This window comes from Falco naumanni, chromosome 2 (genome assembly GCF_017639655.2).
Source record: "Falco naumanni isolate bFalNau1 chromosome 2, bFalNau1.pat, whole genome shotgun sequence".
Lineage (NCBI taxonomy): Eukaryota > Metazoa > Chordata > Aves > Falconiformes > Falconidae > Falco > Falco naumanni.
The window spans coordinates 1,310,133-1,329,951 of record NC_054055.1 but is presented as its reverse complement, the minus strand read 5'-3'; the positions used below and the strand labels follow the sequence as shown (position 1 = coordinate 1,329,951).

General features: G+C 44.3%; 1 protein-coding gene across 2 annotated transcripts in view; it reads right to left on the bottom strand.

The window, feature by feature from the left end:
- Positions 1 to 19,819, bottom strand: part of FAM168A (family with sequence similarity 168 member A) — a 224,446-nt gene that overhangs the window by 151,920 nt on the left and 52,707 nt on the right. Inside the window, exon 2 of one of the 2 annotated variants that reach the window (XM_040583314.1) lies at positions 5,091 to 5,183. The gene's annotated coding sequence lies outside the window, so the exon portion shown is untranslated. Of the gene's footprint in view, positions 1 to 5,090; positions 5,241 to 19,819 lie in introns of both variants that reach the window. The other variant, XM_040583312.1, reaches the window with a different exon arrangement.

Genomic DNA, 19,819 nt, shown 5'->3' with positions numbered 1-19,819 from the left:
GGACCCGCAGGCACAATTCGTGTTTGTGTGATTAGCCGGTGGCTCTGGCTGACACAAAATACTGAGGCAAAAACTTAAAAGAGAATTTTTTTTAAGGGAGTAGACCTGACTACGAGAAGTATTTGCACAAAGGCTACTTAAGAGGAAATGCCGGGTCATTAATCTTTATAAATTCATCACCTTGTGCAGGGAAGAAGTTTCCATATGTGATATGTTCCAGTGTATTTAGGTACCTCGCAAAGGGGGAGGTCCTTCCCTTTCACTGATACATCCAGCATTGTGGTAGTGTTCACAAAGGGACAAAAATCTTCTCTGAAAGTGAAAATTCCCATGAAGCAGGAATGGGCAAAGTAATTACAGATCCCAAACCCTTCCAAACCCTATGAGAGACCTTTCATAGAGTCCAACCACTAACCCAGCACCATCAAGGCCACCACTGAACCATGTCCCCACACAGCCTGTCTGCGTGCATTTTAACACACACACACACACCAAGGACGGTGCCTGCACCCCATCCCCGGGCAGCCTGTGCCAGCGCTTGGCCACCCTGTCGGGGAAGACATTTCTCCCCGTGCCCACCCTGAACCTGCCCTGGTGCGGCTGGAGGCCGTTCCCTCCTGTCCTGCCGCTGGTTCCTTGGGAGCAGAGACCGACCCCCCTCGCTGCAGCCTCCTGCCAGGCAGCTGTAGGGAGCCAGAAGGGCCCCCCTGAGCCCCCTTTTCTCCAGGCTAACATTTGCAGCTCGCACGGAAGAGAGGGAAGAAAGCCAATCCAACTAAAATCCAACATCTTGTAGGGCTTGAAACCATCCTGAGCTGAGGTACATTTAAAAGAGCCTTGCTGCTCCATGACTCTCAGACTGTGTGTGAAGACAGGTGCCTAGCAATATGGTTTAGTGATGGACTTGGCAGTCCTGGGTTAATGGTTGGACTTGATGATCTCAAAGGTCTTTTCCATTTTAAACGATCCTCTGATTCTATGAGATATAGCTTAAGAGGAAGACTAGTACCTACATTCCCCACTAGAGACCAAGAATGTCCAGTTCACTGTTTATTCTAATATATGGCAAGAGGATGCTGGGTAAAACCAGATGCAACAAGAGCCTAAGAAACACATTGGAGGGTTCTGCTCTTGAGGCAGCAGTTCCCACTCTCTATAAGAGCATCCTTAGGAAATGCCCGAGCATGTCACACACTCAGCACAGGTACAGTGATGTTGTATGGTAGAAAACACTGGTCTTCTCACCTGCCCTCACAACCAAACCCATGCATCTCACAGAAAACAGTAAGCCTTTTCTTCCCTCAAGCCCACCATCTGAATCAGAAACAGCAACCTCAAGCCAGCTACTAGCTTCATCTCTTAGAATGTAAGCCTGAAATATCTCACCAATAAAGAGCTCTGAAGCAATAAGCAATAGTCTCGAACTCTAGTCTGTGCTCCACCTATTTGCACACTACTAAAGTGTAGATACAGCCACACTTTTGCCCACATTTTACAAGTCGCACAGGAGCAGCATGGTTCTAACTCAGAGGCATGTTCACAGAAACAGCTGTGTCATGGAGCATATGCAAACAAACACACTGACAACCCACAACATGTTCAGACTACATCGAAGGCTGAATTTTAAAACATTAACAATGTTCTGGTATGGCATATTTCCCTCCTCTAAAGATCACCCAAAGGAAGGAAGGTCCTTGGTATCACAGTCATTAGACTCCACCAGGAACAAGGACCAGGGATCTCCTTTCACTCTTAAATAATCATGTAACATCTCATAGGATCCTGGGAACTACAAAGCATCACAGAAGTGTTTGGGCTGGAAGGGACCTTCAAGACCAGCCAGTCCCACCCCCGGCCAGGGGCAGGGCCCCCTCCCCCCAGCCCAGGCTGCTCCCAGCCCCGTCCAGCCTGGCCTTGAGCCCTGCCAGGGATGGGGCACCCACAGCTGCTCTGGGCAGCCTGGGCCAGCGCCTCGCCGCCCTCACGGGGAAGGGTTTCTTCCTCACGTCCAACCTAAATCTCCCCTCTCTCAGCTTCAAGCCATTCCCCCCTGTCCCACCGCCCCCTGCCCTTGCCCAAAGCCCCTCCCCAGCTTTCCTGTCGGCCCCTCCAGGCACTGGGAGCTGCTCTAAGTTCTCCCCGGAGCCTTCTCCTCCCCAGGCTGCACAGCCCCAGCTCTCCCAGCCTGTCCCCACAGCAGAGGGGCTCCAGCCCTCTGACCAGCTCCGTGGTCTCCTCTCGGCCCGCTCCAACAGGTCCGTGTCTCTCGTATTGGAGACCCCAGAGTTGAATGCAGTACATAACTTGGCTTGACAGAAATCACCTCCCATATCATATATTCTCTGAAAGGAAATTTATTCACCAAAACAGAGCTGGCAATTCAACAAAACTTAAGATCTATGAACAAAGGATTTACTCATGCACTGAAAAAATTTCACTAATTGAGGTACCCATGCCCCAACAGCAGAGAAGTAGCCATCAGCTGCTAGCAAGATGCTTCGGCGTCGGCTCTTGATTTGGTGCATTCCCAGCCCAACGAAGACCACCAAATGGACCCTACCAAAGTGGCATAAGTGATCAGGAGACTAAAGACCCGAACTTTTCGATATAAGTTCAGAAACACCGAGATGAATAGAGTAAAAGTATAAAGTCCAGGGCCAGTTAATCACACACCAAATTCCACTCACACACACTGTATAAAAACCAGGCTCATGAAAAAACACATTTAAAATACTTGCATCAAACCATTACACAGATAAGAGAAGTATTTTTAGATACACACGTATTTTACACACACACACACACACACACACACACACACAGAGTAATTAACTATTTAATTGCTGAATTCTGCTTAGGATTTGAGGGAGTGGGGTATATCCCAAGTAGGAATTAACCTGACCTCAGTAAACTAAGTTAAGAGGTCCGGCACACCACATTCAAGAGTTGAACTCAATTTCTTCCACCTTTTGATTTAACACTATTTACCATCACGAGCCTAAAAGGGGATGCTCAATCCAAGATAAAGGCACCCAACAAGTAAATGTCTGAAGTGGCTGGTGGAGATCCCAAGCAGAGCCGTTACAACCAGGAAAGCAAACCCAATCAGCTTGATGAGGACAACCAGCAGCTCATCAGCCAAATCTCCCCAGGCTCCATCAGTTCCACTCTTGAGGTCTCCAGGGACCAGGCTGGGAGCTCAGGCAATCAGCACAAACAAAGCTTAAACTTAAATTTCTTAATGTGGAGCTGAACTGGAGCAGGAGCCCCTTGGACTAGAAGCTCTCTTTCTCACACAAAGCCAACACTTAGCATATCCTCATTGGAAAAAACAGCTTGTCTTCTGGATCTCCCATTGGTGCCACTCTCACTTCTCCAGTCTGAGCAACTCAGCCGCCACCTCTGCGCTCTCCCTACCTCACAACCCATCAAACATGCTCCCTTGCCTTTGCCTCTCTCCCTTCTGCAGCCCTGGGCCTCTGTTTCTCAGGCCCACAAAAGGCAGCATGGCCCCAGCTGGGTCTCCTACTGTTGCTTCAACCTGGAGATACGGGAACAGTGGGCAGAAGATGCAGACAGAAGCACCATCAAAGTCCCTTTTTTGCCCTTTTATCCTTTTTCCTAGCAGAATATTCAACCAAAAGGGGAAGAGGGAGATGGAAAGGGGCCATCGCTGTTGCTTCAAGATTGGCAGAAGCAAGGACAAAGCAAAGCTTTTCTGAAATGCTTGGTATTTTCTGCCCCGTCCCCCTTAAGATGGGTTGAGTTGCTGAGGGTGGGAAGAGGAAATAAAAACAGCCCGACCTTGCCCTTACCAAAAGAGCAGGCACCTAATCAGGGCAGGAGCGCTCCTGCACGGTCACAGCATGCCTAAATGCTCGATCCCGGTGCAGTGCAGGGGATCCAAGAGCAAAGAGCACCCGTCAGCACTGCTGTCTGCCTGCATCTGCTTTTCAGCAAATCTGACTTGAGTGGGAGCAGAACACGCAGTGGGTATCCTGGCAGCTGACATTTGAAGCTCATGTTACTAAGCAAGCTGCAAAACGTATAAAAGGCTGGGTGTGTGTGGGGGTGTGTGCAAGTCAATGCTGGATTTTCCATACTCCTGCACAAGAACAGCTGGATTGGGTCAGACTGACACTTCAGCTACCCCAGTATCTTCTCCACAGCAACAGGCAAGTGTCAATACCCAGGGGAAAACTGAAGCACAGGGCAGGCACACAGCGACATTTGTCCAGCATATTTTCCAGCTCATACCTGTGTGCAACACAGGGATTTCCTGAAATGGTATGTCTGTATTTAATAGCTAGCTGTATAGCACGTTATACCGCTGTTATAACAGATTTGAACGTTTAGAGGGCTTGATCTGTTCAGGTCTCGTAATGCTAGGCACCATACACAAAAATAAATAGTTCAGATAAAACCTGCGCCAACCAATTTACAGACCACATCACACTGCAAAGTTCCCATTTTAAAAAACTGTTCCTAGTTTTCTTTTATAAAAGGCTGCAACATAACCTAGTAGAAAATACTTTGCCTGTCTACAGGCAAATGACAGAAATTTATACCAGGACTCATGCCTTTGCCAAACCAGTGATTTTGACCCAGCTAGTGAACACAGGCAGTATTTTTCACCTTCTTTTTAATATAAAACAAAAATAAAATATTTATTAATAATTTAGTAATTTAATAATACTCATAAATACTAAAAAACCCTAACTCTCACAACTCTTCACAGGAGCAGCACATACCTGCTGTGTGTTCTACTCCAGTCTGCTGATTACCTCAGGTTTATTAACTTTATAAATGAACACAATAAAATGTGCTAGACATGCAGTGTTGCTGGAGTTTCAGCTTATGCATTTCTTGACCCAGAAATGACTTATTTTAATGGCTTATTTTAAAATGTAGTGCGATTCTGTACCAAAGTTCATTTAATATAAACAAGGGTCCAACTCATACCAAACACCAACACTTTTTAATCAACACTTGCAATTTCCGTGGCATCCAAAGCTTTTCTATCTGTGGAGAGATTGGGGAAAACGGTGTTTGGAGGAGCTGAACGGCGCACAAAAACCATGAATTCATACCTCTTGGATATGAGCTTCCTTCGGATGAAGATAATCTGGAAAGGAGTCTGCCTACGACTGCAGGGCAGTGAGTCTTCACAGCATTCCACAGCTCTGCAGTAGCAACCAACAGAGAGAAAGAGAGAGACCTGTGAGGCTCCGCAGGCAAACCTGTCGAACAGAAAACACGGCTCTTTCTAGCAAAGAGTGGTCTTTATCTCCACCAGAGCAAAAGGAGGAACGGCACATGTAAGAAATGCAGTCAGAAAAGGAGGAGTGATGGAGATGCAGGATAAGAGGAGGAGAGGGAAGAGATATCAGAGCCGGCAACAAGACCGGCAGTTGCAAAAAAGACAGCATGATGTTCCATTCCCTACCTGCTGTCATTAAACAAATAGAGATGCATATCTACTGCAACTCTCCTACACATAAAGTATCTCAGTTTGCCTTCCCCTAAAAATACCATGGATACACTTTTTTATAACCATAGGTATAGGGAGAAAGAGTAGAAATTCAGCATCTGCACCTTCAAAGCAAGACGTGAAATCTTCCTCCAGCTATATGCTACAGCTCAACGACTTTGGGTGGAATGCTCACATGGCATGGCTTGCATAAAGTCTACATCAACTATGCCTACGCTCTGCTGAAGAACCGCATAGAAACTAGAAACAAACAGCATCAGGAGTGGATGAAATCAGAACTAAGGTCTTCTCAGCTTTCAAAAGGGAGAAAGCAAAGTTCAAGCTTCCATTTAAATACTTGATAACCAGCTATTTGTCAAGATATGAGACTAAAAGGGTTTTAGCCCAAGTTTTACATGTTACTCCTACACCCTCCCTTCACAGCTGACACAAAAGCTCAGAGAACTGAAAACAAAATACCTCAAATTTAAGTACAGCACACACACACACACAAAAAAAAAGCTCTCAAACAGCTCCACATGCTTTATGCATTATATAGAGGAACAGAAAACCTACTGTTCACAAACCAGGGCCAGTGCTCCTTGTAACAGTTGTTTATTTTAATCAACCCAGTACCAAAACATTCACATTAAATATTTTTTCATTGCCTCTAACCACTGAGCCAGTATTAAGTTTACATTCACTCAAAAAATACTCTCAGGGAGAAAACAAGACACAGAAAAGATCGAATCCAGTAAAACAACAGAGAGCAGCTGCTTCGGGAGTGCCGATCCATCCATCCTACCTTTCCCTGCAACGTTACACCAAGATGCCCTTCAAGCCCAGCAAATGAAACAGCATGGAAATGGAAATGAACAAGGGAGAAAAAAGAAAGAAAGAAAAAAAAAGTAAATCTTTATTTTCACTGAAGTTCCCAAAATCGTCTACTGCAGGAAGCCACGACCATGCCATCTTAGATGGCATCCTTGGAGAGAAGTCAAAACCCACCCTGCTGATGTTCAAACATCCTGATAATCCCAACACTGTTGTTACCAAGAGCATGAGCACGCTCAGGGAAACAGCTCAGTAACATTCCCACCTGTTGTACAGGTGCTTGACCTCTGTATTTCCACCTTATAACAAGCATATTCATTGCTTGGAATTTAATTCTAGTTTTAGGCTTTTTGACTTGCTTTTATGGTCTGCCCCAGCTCAAAGACATAACTCTAAAATATATAAGCAAGCATCTTTAGGAGAGAGAGGGAAGCGTAAGTGAATTCTAGCAGAAATGAGGACTTGACAAATCTTATCACATCAAGATCTGCAGTGGCAAATTAGTCTGTCTTTGAGCACATTCTGTACTCAAAGTAGCCTCAGTGCTTCAGGAGGTACCAAATATAACACAGCCCCATTTTAACTTCCTTCCAGGAATACACACAGCCATTTATCAAGAAGACGTGGGCTGCAGTTTCAGTTCCAAAAGCTTCAGTAACATTTTATAAAATTAAACAAATGACTCCTTTTGTGGCAAGAAAGAAGCAGAAAATAATCTGGGTTCAAGCAAATGGGGGAGAAAACCACCGCCCCCGAGTCTTCCTCCACCCTTTAGCTATTTTGTGAAAAGCACGCCTTGCCAGCTACACCAGGCTCAGCATCAACTACGGCATCAACAAGCACTCCTTCCACTGCTTTTACACCTCACATCTCAACGCCTTTGCCACTACTATTTCACTTAGCAGAGCCGGTTTGAGAGCTAAATTTGCTTCAAGTCCAAGTTTTGGAACATTTTTACATCTTTACACTTGCACAGCCAAGGAAGTCCATAAGCTCTGCTTAGCAAATAACAAAGGATCCCTGTACGTGTCCAACACTGTCGCATGTGCTGAATACAGGAGGGTTTCCAGGCACCACGTTGATTTAGCAGGAGGGCAGTATTGCAGCAACCTTTAACGCTGGGGAATTATCAGAAAGTTCACCTTTTTGTTCATCTCTAGCTGCTGAAGAGACAGAGAGAAGTACCGTACCCACCTCCCATTAACCTTTGTCACTGGGATCTTTCTTTAGCTGCAACCGCTTCAGTACCTCCTTGGATCGTGCTGCCATGCAGACACTGAGTAGAATCACCCGGGGGGGTGGGGGGCCCCTTTTCTGTTTTTTTCTTGATCAGAAGTCAAAACGATTAGGTTCATTAATAACTGGATGCTGCTACTGCAGAGAGAAGCTGTGACGAGCTGCACAGAGATGAAGGCTACCCAACTGCCCATCGCTGCCCTCAGCCACTGCCCCAAAAACAGTCGTAAATGCTCAGAATTTAACAGAAATCATTCAAGTGAGTACAAATACAAAAGAAATCTAGTTTCACGTGGATCTTTTGCTTAACTTGAGTGTGTGAGAAGTGCAAGACATAAACGTAATTGAAGCTGTGCCAGATTGCTCACCATACTCTCTTGCTTCGTGCTGTACCCCATCTCCTACCTCTCTTCAGAAGGAGTCTGAGACTGCCACATTCTCTAACCACAGCAATGACACACACGTGCAAAATTTAGATGGATTTGCAGAAACACAGTCAGTCTCAAGCAAGGCCTTCAAGTAGAAGTATGAAGACATTCATTAGACAAGAACAAAAAAACGGTTAAAGAGGGAAAACGTGACATGTGAGGAGGTATTAATCTGGAAAATGTAGGGCAATAGCACAGCACTGGGAAGTTCTGCTGGCACAACCACGTCCATCAAGAGTGTGATCTGGGATTAACCCCACAATGCCGTCAAAGCCCCTGACTCAGCATGCTGGTGCGGCTCTACCAGCAAACGCTGCCCCTCTGTAACCCACGGGAAAGGAGCAGCAGCCAGAGAAACCTCAGCCTGGTGGAAAGCTGAATAAATCTGCAGAAATCACCTCCATGCACATAGAAAGGGAAGATAAAAGCTTGCCTCTCTAGATTAACAACCAAAAAAAGTAAGCAAAGGAAATAAACTCATTTTAGTGCTGAAGACCATCAGGCATACAATGTATTCAGGGTGGACAACATCGTGTTTTTGATTACCACTCTAAAAATTCTGGGCACCAAGTTAAAAGTCCTTCAGTACACACCTGAAGAAACTATGCGCCACTTCCTGAAGAGCGAGCTGGAACCTTCATGTGAAGCATCAAGAAATCAAGAGGCGGTTATCCAGCACACAGGCCCCTGTCAAGGAAATATTACTGCTTCCTTGGGAAAGAGCATTAGGGAAGACAAGGGCTCTCCTCGTCAGTGTTAACGGGCTTTTTTTCTTGGTTGCCTCTAAGTCTAAACCTGGCTCATTGCTCCGCCTGCTAAAAGAACCAAGAAAGAAAAGGGAGCGGGGAGCAAAGACTTCAAGAATATAGAAAAAACCAACCCTCCCTTGACAGAGAGGCAGGCTGCCTCTTCCCACTCCTGCCACCCCAGCGGTCTCTTGCAGGCTCAGTTTCAGAGCTGACGGAGGTATGGCCACCATCCCTTGCTCCCACATGAAGCCAAATGATGTTCTCACACCGGCAAGCTCATGCAAGGCAAACACCAAGGGAAAGCTGGAATACCACCACCATTAGCAAAGGTAGAGCACCAGCTCCCTCAGTTATTGAGCTGACAACATTACCATAGATAGGGCTGCCTGAAAAAATCGTCCAGTTTTTCCTGAAATGAAACATGGACAGAAGAAAAGGAGAAATATTCCCTAGCTACAAAAGCTTTTCATGTTCGGCAAGTATAATTGCTCTTTTTATTTCAAAGTTATGATCTTAATATTGGAGGGTCTGGAAATTATGCTGGACCTGCCCTCACCCACTCACTCCTGAGGCACTCCCCTCTATGGGCAGGGGCACAGCTCAGACCTATGGAGAAGGCACTCGGATGCCTTATCAAGTCTGGGAGCTGCTTGTTTCTTGGTGGTGAGGGATTTGTCCTGTCTGCGTCTTTTTAGAGCTAGGGGATGTTGCTAAACCTTCTCTCTTAAGTCCTCAGAGATTTTTGCCTAATTTGCTTGTACACTAGATTTTTGCAATTGCATGTGGAAAACCACCTTGGTTGAGAGTCAAGACTCTTCCAGGTCCTGTTTACTACATTTGACTTCCTACCAACCCTTCTCAACTCATCTTCTAGAGCCAAAGTTGCCCCAACTTGCTGAATAAAGTCATTAATTCATGTAAAATACATTTTGTACAAGTTTCCCATTAACTACTAATTTCCTAATTATCAGATTATGTGCTCCATCTTTTAAAGCAATTTATCGTTACCAGGTTGAGCAAAGAAACCTAACAGGGTTCCTGCAGCCTGCTCCATAATGAATTCCTCCCCCCACTCCCACTTTTCTTCTGACTGTGAAAAAGTTTAAATCCCTTAACACTTCCTTATAAGATTACTGCAGCTACTTAGTAAGGAAACTTGTTCCCTAATATCTTCGTTAACTAATTCTGGCATTTCAAGCAGCAAAACAGTATTTTTCATTTTAATTCTGTCCTCCCCTCCTATGACCAAAATCCAGCTTGCTGCTTTTGTTTCGGTACCTACACCATTATGATGATCTTATTACAATTACTCTTTTGTAATTCTCATTTTTTATCCATTACTTTTGTCCTTCCTTCTATAAAACTGGACTCCAGTGGTAGGAGCTGGTTACATGGATTATAAAACAGGTTAAAAAATAATTAGAATGTGGTGATTAAAAAACCTGCCTTGGTAGATTGCAGGCTGTTATGATAAAACAGTGTTAGCATAATTCATTTTAAAATACACTCCACAGCTACTTATCAATGAAGATAAAAACATTCACTAAGTGTCTGATAAGCTGGATAGCAAAAATGCAGCGTTATCCACTGAGAAAACAGCTTTATTTAGTTGGACAGCACTGCAAAACTTTCCTTATGAGCCAATTTTCCATCTCAAAAACCTTCCATATCGCTTGAGTCCCCTGAAATGCATGACTATCCATCGGGGCATTCACCAAGGCTGGGATTTTGGAAGGAAGAGAAAAAACATTAAAAGCTAAAATCCAACTGGACAAGGTCTAAGGATGCTTGTCAGGAACCAGGCACCTTCCTTTAAATCCTATTCCACAACATTTTGTGTTTAACCCTCTGAGTATCCAAACCAGCAAAATGGAAAGGGATCTTCTGGGCCCCAATAAATAAAATTAAATTGACTGAGACTAGAGAATAAACGTCTCTTGGAGCAGCAGGGAGGGTTGACATTGAGCTTGTGTAGCCTTATACATTGGGCTTGTCCTCGTATCAAACACGTTTCTAATTCCAGCAGGAAAAAAATCTTCCAAAGTAGACGCTGAGGTTATTTACCTCCTGTTTTCATCAATTCTTCAAAACTGATTCTGGATTAGTTACTCTCACTTGTGCAATTTATATATTATAAGACACTTAGAGGTTTCTAAGACACAGATGACTTTGTAGTTGTAAGAAAACAATTTAATTATCTAAGATTAGTGTTAATTGAAGGAAACTATTTACTGCATTTGTGACAATACTCAACCTTTGGAAAGTTTCAGTATTAAAAAATTATATGCAGCCATCGTCCTAAAAATAAAAATAAACCTTTCAGCAACAGCAGCCTCAGTTTGACCTTTACCTCCATTTACAAAAAAGAAAATCTAAGAAAAACTTCCTAACACAAGCTTTCACACCATTACAAAAGAAGGATTAATGAGAACATGACAGACGACCTATTCAGACATTAGGAAAAGGACTGACAGTGTTTCATCCTGAAAGTTAATCCAGACACCTTTACTCACACAGTGAGTATCATTCAAGGACTATAACTTAAAGGCAATAATAAAGATGTGGTATTGAGCCGGGAGCAAGGAGACGCCACAGAGAGGATGCCAGAGACATCTGTCGCAGAGCCTAACGCATTCAGTATCTAAATTAAGGAAGAACAGGGCAAAATGTTAATGAATATACACAGATTATCCAGAACAGAGCCAAGTTCAGTTCTTCTCAGGGCACATTAAACAACAACAACAACAAAAAAAAAAAAAAAAGCAAAAACAAACCCTGAGAAACCAGTGGTATTGGCAAAAGAAATACCAGATGAGATCCACCTGGAGGAACTGGAAGCCAAAACTGGAAGCCTTCCCATCTCTCCTCCCCTCAAAAATTGCCAGTTGCCTTTGTACCAACACAACTGCTATGGAACTGTACAGTGAACCAGATTAGTGAACTGATCTGGGTTAAAAATAACCTTTTTTTGCTGTTCACTGATCTGGTTCACCATATGGCCTCTCGAATAGTTGTACCAGCACAGTCAAGGGAGCCCAGCAATGGCAGCAAGCAACAGAGGAGGAGTGAAACTCCCAAGAAAAATGCTTTGCCCCGAAGGAAGAAAATATGAAACACAGTCAAGAGAATTTGCACCAAGCAAAAAGGACAGCGCAAGCAGAAATTCACCCCAGTCTCCCCGAACGCTGCAGCGTGTTGGTGATGCTCAGGCTGCCGGGACTACTTGCATCTCCCAAGCTTGCTCCTGCCAAGAGCTGGGCAAGCAAAGACCCAGCCCTGACACTTGTCCTGCCCAGCTGGTGGGAGCAGGTTGGGAATCACTAGCCATGACCTCAGGCAGTCTGGAGGGAAGCAAGTTTTTGAAGGAAGAGGCTGAAAAGGGACTGGAAGCAGCGAGCTCCCCAGCCAGCACAGGAGCTCACACACACACTTCACCACCAACTCTGCACACACCCATGAAATGTCAAGATACACAACAGCTCAGCAGCTCAAGGCCTGCAACGACTTTTGAAAATTAAAGGGCTCTTTAAACCCAAGAGTATTAAATATCACATAGAGCCACCTTTGATCTTTTACATATAGGATGTAAGTGTGAAGTAGAGATGTCAGAAAGGTGCAGAAGTCATGAAAAGTGGCAAAGCTGGGAACCATCCTAACAGCCTGTTGTCTGGGCTCGCAAGGCAGACAAGTGACAAACATCGGTATTCAGCCACCGAACATCGCCCCTGACCGCACCTCCCTTCTACATAATTTCTTCTACTCTATTGGCAGCATTACTTTCCTGCTTGAAGGATGCCACATGAGGGCCAGAAGGGCAAAGCGAGATTAGGAAAAGCAGCAAATCCCATCTGCGTTTTTACTTACTCACCAGTTACTGATTTTAAAAAGTCTGATTAATCCACTGGAAAACCAGAAGAGTCGCTTTTAGAGCCAAAGACTGGTGGAAAGGACAACTGCTACTGAACTACCAGAAGCATCCTGCCCGGGCAGCTCCACTCCGTGCTGCCACTGGCTCTGGGTTTCAGCCCCAGCGACGGGATTCAGGTGCAGAGCTGGGAGCCGACACAGTGGCAGGATGGGTGGATTCGAGGCATTTCAGTCAGCCACTCTAATCTGAACTCACATCAGCAGGTAAGAGAGATTTGAGCAAACAGACATCCGGTTTGCTTTTATATTTACATATATTTAAAAAAAACTAATTCTTGTAAGGCCAGTCTTTCAAACATGCCTATTTACAAAGAAATGTTGCTATATACCACATCTGCTACCTTTTGTAATCCAGAAAAATAACACACGAGACAAATGCGCTCATTCTTGACTTTCACTTTCTTATGTTTAGAATAGCAAATGGCATTATGTTCTAGTCTAGTTTATTATACAGTCTGTCTTTTAAGAAAGGTTTTTCATAAATCTCCAAACTGTAACAGAATAACGAGGCTCAATACACTGCCTAGGAGCAGAGTTTGGAGAGACAGGTGCTACCCTCAATAGAGGACTAAATTAAGGACTAATTAAATAAGCCAAGGACACAGAAGTCCCCAGGACCAGACAGGACACATTCGAGGATCCTGAGGAAGGTGGCCAATATCACAGCAAGGCCTATCGATATCAGATTTGCAGGATGATGGCAATCACTCACTCCCCTTTAGCAAGGCTTTCCACGTGGTCTCCCACCACTGCACCATTTCCACACAAAACTCCCACCACCACATCCTTGTAATCTACCCATTTCCTTCAGAGCTTCCCCAGTTTGGCTACAAGGCCCATGGAAATTTGCTGGGCTGTCAGACGGGAAAGGAGGCTGTCCACAGCTCGGAGTGCGGCTGGTGGCTGGTTGCACATGGCACCCCTCAGGGCTGATCATGGGACCGACGCTTCCTGACAGCTTTCCCAACAACTCTGTAGCCAGGACAGAAAATATTTTTAGCAAGTTCATAAAGCGTATCAAATTCAGGGCAGTGGCTGATAAACTAGTGGAATTGTTAAGGTTATGGGAAACTCACGGAGGTTCAGCTGCATCTGGGATGGAGTAATTCCATGCAAAAGCACGTGGTGGGGAGCAGCTCTGAGGGAAAGGACCTGGGCTCTGGGCAGAAAAGAACTGGCCTGTGAGTCAGCATGCTCTTGCAAGAGTGAAGACCAACCACATCCTGAGTTTTACTGCCATGGGAAGTTATTAGTCCCCTTGGTTTGGTACTACTGAGGGTTCATCTGAAATATTAGCTCTTGCAAACCAACATACTGGGGTCTCCAGTACAAGAGAGAGTCCAATGGAGGGACATCAAAATGGTCAGGTGGCCAGAGCACGAGGAAAGGCTGCAGGAGGTGAGTTTGTTCAGCTTGGAGAAGGTGGGGTTTTGGGGGGCCTTCCTGATGCCAACGAAGATGAAGCCAGACTCTTAGAGGTGCACAGTGAGGCAACGGGGACAAGCGGGAGCAGGGAGAATTCCACCCACGTGTAAGGCAGAAACAAGTTCACTATTGGTGGTCAAACAGCAGTGGAAGGCATGCCCAGAGAAGAGGTGCAACCTCCATCCCTGGAAGTCTCCCCAGCTCAAAGGCCTAAGCAACCTCATCTAACTTTCAACCTAGCATCAAAAAACTAGCCCCTTGCTTTGAGCAAGAGGTTGGACTAGATGCCCTCCAGAACACCTGTATCCAAGCTAAATTATTCTATGATCTTACCAACATAGATTTAAACTATTTATTAAATTAGTATTAAAGCAGTAGATGGCAAAATAAATAGACAATTTCTTATTTGCACAGTCCTCCAGGATTTCAAAGGGCAGATTTCATCCTCTAGCACATTAAACATTGTTTACCATCATTTCAAACATGCAACTTCTAAAGTGGAAAATCATTATCTATCAAATCTCTGGATATTAAAAGACCATTGCCAAGAGTTTATGAAAAACTGGAGGCCCAAATGTTAAATGTTAACCTTGATTTACCCTTGAAAAATGCAGTAATTTCAGCCAAACCACCTAAATATCCTTACAACTGCTGTCCATCTATAGATTGATGCATTAAAAAAAATAAAGTTGTTATCATTTTAAAGGTCTGAGTGCAACTGGACAGAGACTCAGGTCCTCTGGAAGCTACTAAACATACAGTACAGACAAATGCCAATATCTGATTGCATGACCTTCAATAGCAACCTCACACAAAACATGTTCTAGTAAACCATGGGCCACGACTCCCCAAAACAAGAATAACGGGGCAAAAAGACCCAAAAGAAAGGACTGTAACTGTAGGTCTAACCAGAAGGCAAAAGGAAGCTTTCGGCCTTAAGAGCCATCCAGCCTCAGGAAGGGAGGCTGAGCAAACCCTTGGCTCGGGAGCTGTTACAAGGACCACTCAGAAGATGCTCCATTTGTCATCCCAGACTGCCAGCATCACGTTTCTCTTCCACCTAAAACCACAGCCAAGTCATTATGTCTCAGGTCCTCACCTCAGCCAGGTGCTAGGAAGCTTTACAAAGAAACAGGAAACACTTCTGTTAAATTTTTTCCCCCCAAAAAAAAAACCCCTTTTTGTGAAATTTTACTGTGTGCCGGTTTCTGGGCTCCTCAGCTCAAGAAAGACAGGGAACTGCTGGAGAGGGGCCAGCAGAGGCTGTGAAGATGATGAGGGGCTGGAGCATCTCCCTGATGAGGAAAGGCTGAGGGAGCTGGGGCTGTTCAGCCTGGAGAGGTGAAGACTGAGAGGGGACCTCACCAACGCCCACAAATCTCTCAAGGGTGGGTGCCACAAGGACGGGGCCAGGCTCTTTTCAGCGGTGCCCAGCGACAGGACAAGGGGCAACGGGCACAAAGTGCAAGACGGGAACTTCCATCGGAATGTGAGGAAGAACATCGTTCCCCTGAGGGTGACAGGACACCGGGACAGGCTGCCCAGAGAGGCTGTGGGGTCTCCTGCTCTGGAGACATTCAAACCCGCCTGGACGCGGCTCTGTGCAACCTGCTCCGGGAGAGCTGCTTCAGCAGGGGGGTGGGCTGGGTGGGCTCCAGGGGTCCCTTCCAACCACAAGCAGTCCGTGATTCTGTGAAAAGCTTTTGGCTTAGTTTTCACCTACCACCACCTCCGACTGTATTCTTACTACTGTGGCCTTTTTAGGAGCAGGGGAACGAAGCAGTCACACTCAGTATCCCGCCATTTGAATCATCAGCCGTAGACCCACGGTGAGATAATGCCTACGATGCTTCATCAAGTTTTTCTGAGAATTCTTTTTAGTTCTTTTAGAAAATACTCTATTTAGTAAAAGGGACTACAGCACAGATTTACCAAAAGAAAGTGCCCAAAACACTTACTATCGGGCTTGGTTTTTAGAATCTGGTTTTCACTGACATTCCTTTAACATGCTTGAAGGATGCTGGATGAAGTCTCCCAGTGGAGGCTTGTCTCTTGGGAGGAAAGCAGATGTTTCCAGAAATAACATCTTTCCAAAATAAGACATTTCTTTGTCAAGTAAAAAACTATATTTAGGGACAGGGAGATAAAACAATAGCCTAAGACCGGGACAGGTTTCTTTCACCACTTCTGATGGCTTTATCCATCCTTTATCCTGTCCTGTAAAGCCAACTCCAAAGCTTGTAGTCAAATTCCAAAACAAAATCACAGGTTAAGAACAGACCTTGAACTCTTCATGATGTTTTGCTAATGTAGCTACACAAGGCAGAGGTGTGACATTTCCTCCGTTGTCCTCATGACAACAAAATCAATTTGCAGACTGTTGTATTGACAAAGAGACTTCTTGCTGAAGTTATTTCCATTTTTTAAAAAAACAGCTAAGCGACATTGATGAAATCATTGTTTTACCAGTATAAGCTATGTCTTCACCAAACGATTTTGCTAGCAACCCTTAACGTCTCTAGAAACTGCACCCAATTCTGCTGACCCGTATGTCTTGGGAGAAGGCGTTCTGGTCAAAAAAAGTTATTCACAAAAGTGATTATTGGGGTTTTCTTCACTTATCCATAGTTACCTAAAGCAACAATTGACTGTTTATCAGATCTTTTGTCTTCCATGATACCCAAAGCATACGCATATATGTTGACATATCTGAGAAGCATCCCTGCACCAAACTACACTTGAATCAAGTAATTGAGCTATTCATACATAATAGGCAGCAATAAAAATATCTTCAAGGTGGGTAACTGCTTTTTCATAAAGGCGTTTCCAAAGTTCACCACAATTTTTCCAAGGACTTTAATTACTTATCTTTTCAATAACAAACTCACTTTTAAATAAGCCTTAAAGCAATTAAAAACTAGTTTAGTCAACATTTCTTTCACTAGGGTCTATTAAGCACTTGTTTAAAGTAGTTCCAATCTCCCCTTGCTTTGAAAGTCATTAGCAATTTCTGTCACCAAAGACTTAATTCTTCTTCACTTGATTCCCTTTGCCGTGCAGAGGGACACAGATATTACAGTAGCAATGCCAGTGACAAAGCTAGCTAAAATTTAGAGCAATAACCACCAGTTCTTAAAAAGATCACAGAGGACATCCACACACACATTCAAGTACTTTGCCTTCTTAAACACTGTAGATGGATTAAAAAAATTCTTGATAATATTAGAGAAAAATAAAAAGCTTACAGCTTTGGCAAAGGACTTTAATCATGTACTGCTCCACCGCTGCCCAATGCCAGCAAAGACCATGCCCAACAGCACTCTAATCCTTATCCCACACAGTTCGTTTCTTGCAATCAGGTCAGGTCTCTAAGCAGGCCAGACATTATCCATTATTAATTATTTAGTAACTAGAGAGTGTGGAGTTTCCCATTTTCGGTAATGCCATTTCCTAAGTTTCTAGTGTGCCATGGTACTCTTGAACTTCCACCACATCAACTCAGATGAACTCACGTACTCATTCCCAATGACTCCGGGTTGCTCTGGGCAGCTCCACCATGCACACATCTCCCACGCCAGTTGTCCCCCCACCCCTCCTCTCTACCCTACACCTTCTACCCGCTCCTCTGGTTTTCGCCATGCTGACTCCTACTTTGAACGCTACTTTTCCTTCCACAAAAAAAACCCAGACTTTCCTCCAAACAGTTCCTAAAACTGTCTTCTACCCATTCTCCTTTACACAATAGCCAGTGTTTCCAGTCTCACGTTTTCTTCTCATTACATTACCTTTCCATTTAAATGTAACTTCCCTAGCAAGAGGCCATGTCAGATTTTGTGCAAAGGGCGGATCAAAATTAAGCAACATGTGACAGATTTTTTTTTCCTCTCCACTGACTACATGAGAAATATTCCAAAGCAATAGCATGCAATGGCCAGCACCAAAGCTTATCATCTTCTGCTCAAGCACCCTTGATGTACCCTCTCTCAGAGAAGCTTCAGTTCATCTTCAAACAACCCTGAAAATGTGCCTGGAGAACATATTCTGAGCCAAGCCTATTACCCTGCCCATTAAGATGCCTACATAGCCTCATCTTCACAGTATCTGACCACAAAAAAAAAAAAAAACAAAAAAAACACATACCACCCCAAAAAAAAACCCAACCATCCAAAACCTGAAGTATTTTTCTTTATAAGATTTCTGCAAAAGAGAACCGTTGCCATCCACCTCTTGCAGAGATAAGAAATAAACCATATTATATAGACCACAGTCTAATCCCTCAAAGATATTTAGGAGCTCAGCTCCCACTGAACTAATGAAGTTAAATTCCTCTGCAGATCTGGGCAACAGAGAAGTACAATATTCTCCTTGAGCCAGGTATTTCACATTCAATTTTTGTTGCGTGTTCTGGAGAACCTCAAAATATGCCAAAGCCTCCAAACATACCACAACCTCCCAACCTTTGCTTCCAAAATTTCTTCGCTCCCGCCGTTATCGCAGCAGTTTCAGTTCATGCCGTTTGGTAGGGATGAAAGGTTCAGCCATTTTATGCTTCCAGCAACCATAACATAACTCCATTTTATTTCACACACTGCAATGAGGGTTTTGCCCTTAGTTTGGCAGCTTTTTATACCATGTAATAACAATTAACTCCCTTTGGCATAATTTATATGAATCATTGATTTAATACAGCTAGGTAGGGGAAAAAAAAAAAAAAGACCTATTAAGTCATCTACATGACCCTACCATTGCCGCTGGATTGTTCCCGGCAGCACATTTTCCATGCTTGTTTTAAATGTGCTTGCCACAGCATAAGTACAAAAAATGTCTGCAAAGCAGAGACATGTTTCACTAACATATGCTTTAAGTCAACATGGTGTTGGAAATCTTCAATTTATGACTAAATGTTGCACTGCACTTTTATTCCTCCAAACAGACTTTAACATTTCTTGAGGGAGTGAAAAAGGGCTATTTGTATTTCGCTCTGCAGCAAAAATGTGTAGCAAACACTTCCCCAGTGATTTTCAAGTTGAATCCAAGGCTTGTGCGTCCAACCAGGACTTGGAACACATTGCTGCCCATCTCTGAGTGGGTATGGATGCACTGCAACAGGATATCCAGTTCTAGAAGTACAAACAATACGTACTTTTCAGGATGTTTGAGGAGGGGTGGTGTTAATCTTTATAAGAAAAGAAGCCTATAGACAACTTCATCAAAGTCCAAGAGGTAAGACAATAACAATACTGGAACTATTCCTGGTAGATGTGCTTCCTAATCTAAAACTTTCTAATGGGGATTCCCATGTTTCCTTAGGCAACCGTTCAAGGTTTGGGGTTGCTTTTCCTCCCTCGACATGTGTAACCTAAATCCAAATTGTGTCTGTTGCCTCTTATCACTACACACCTCCAAGAAGCACGTACCACCTTCCCTGTAACCTGCCCTTTGGGCAGATGAAGGTAACGCCAGTAGTAAGGTTCCCCCTGCACCTTCTCCAGACTGAGCAGACCCAGCTCATCACCTCCTCCAACATCACGCACTCCAGCTTGCAACCACCCCAGAGGCTCCTCCAGTATTTCGCTGCCCTTCTTGTGCCGGGATGCTTCCTGCATGGGACTATTCCATACCAGGTGAAGAACTCCTCTGCTGAGCTTCACGGGTTTCCATCAGTCATGGTCTCCACCTTGTAAAAGTCTTTCTGAATGGGAAGCCCTGCTCATGGATCACAACAAGGATTACTCCCAATTCCGCTCCAT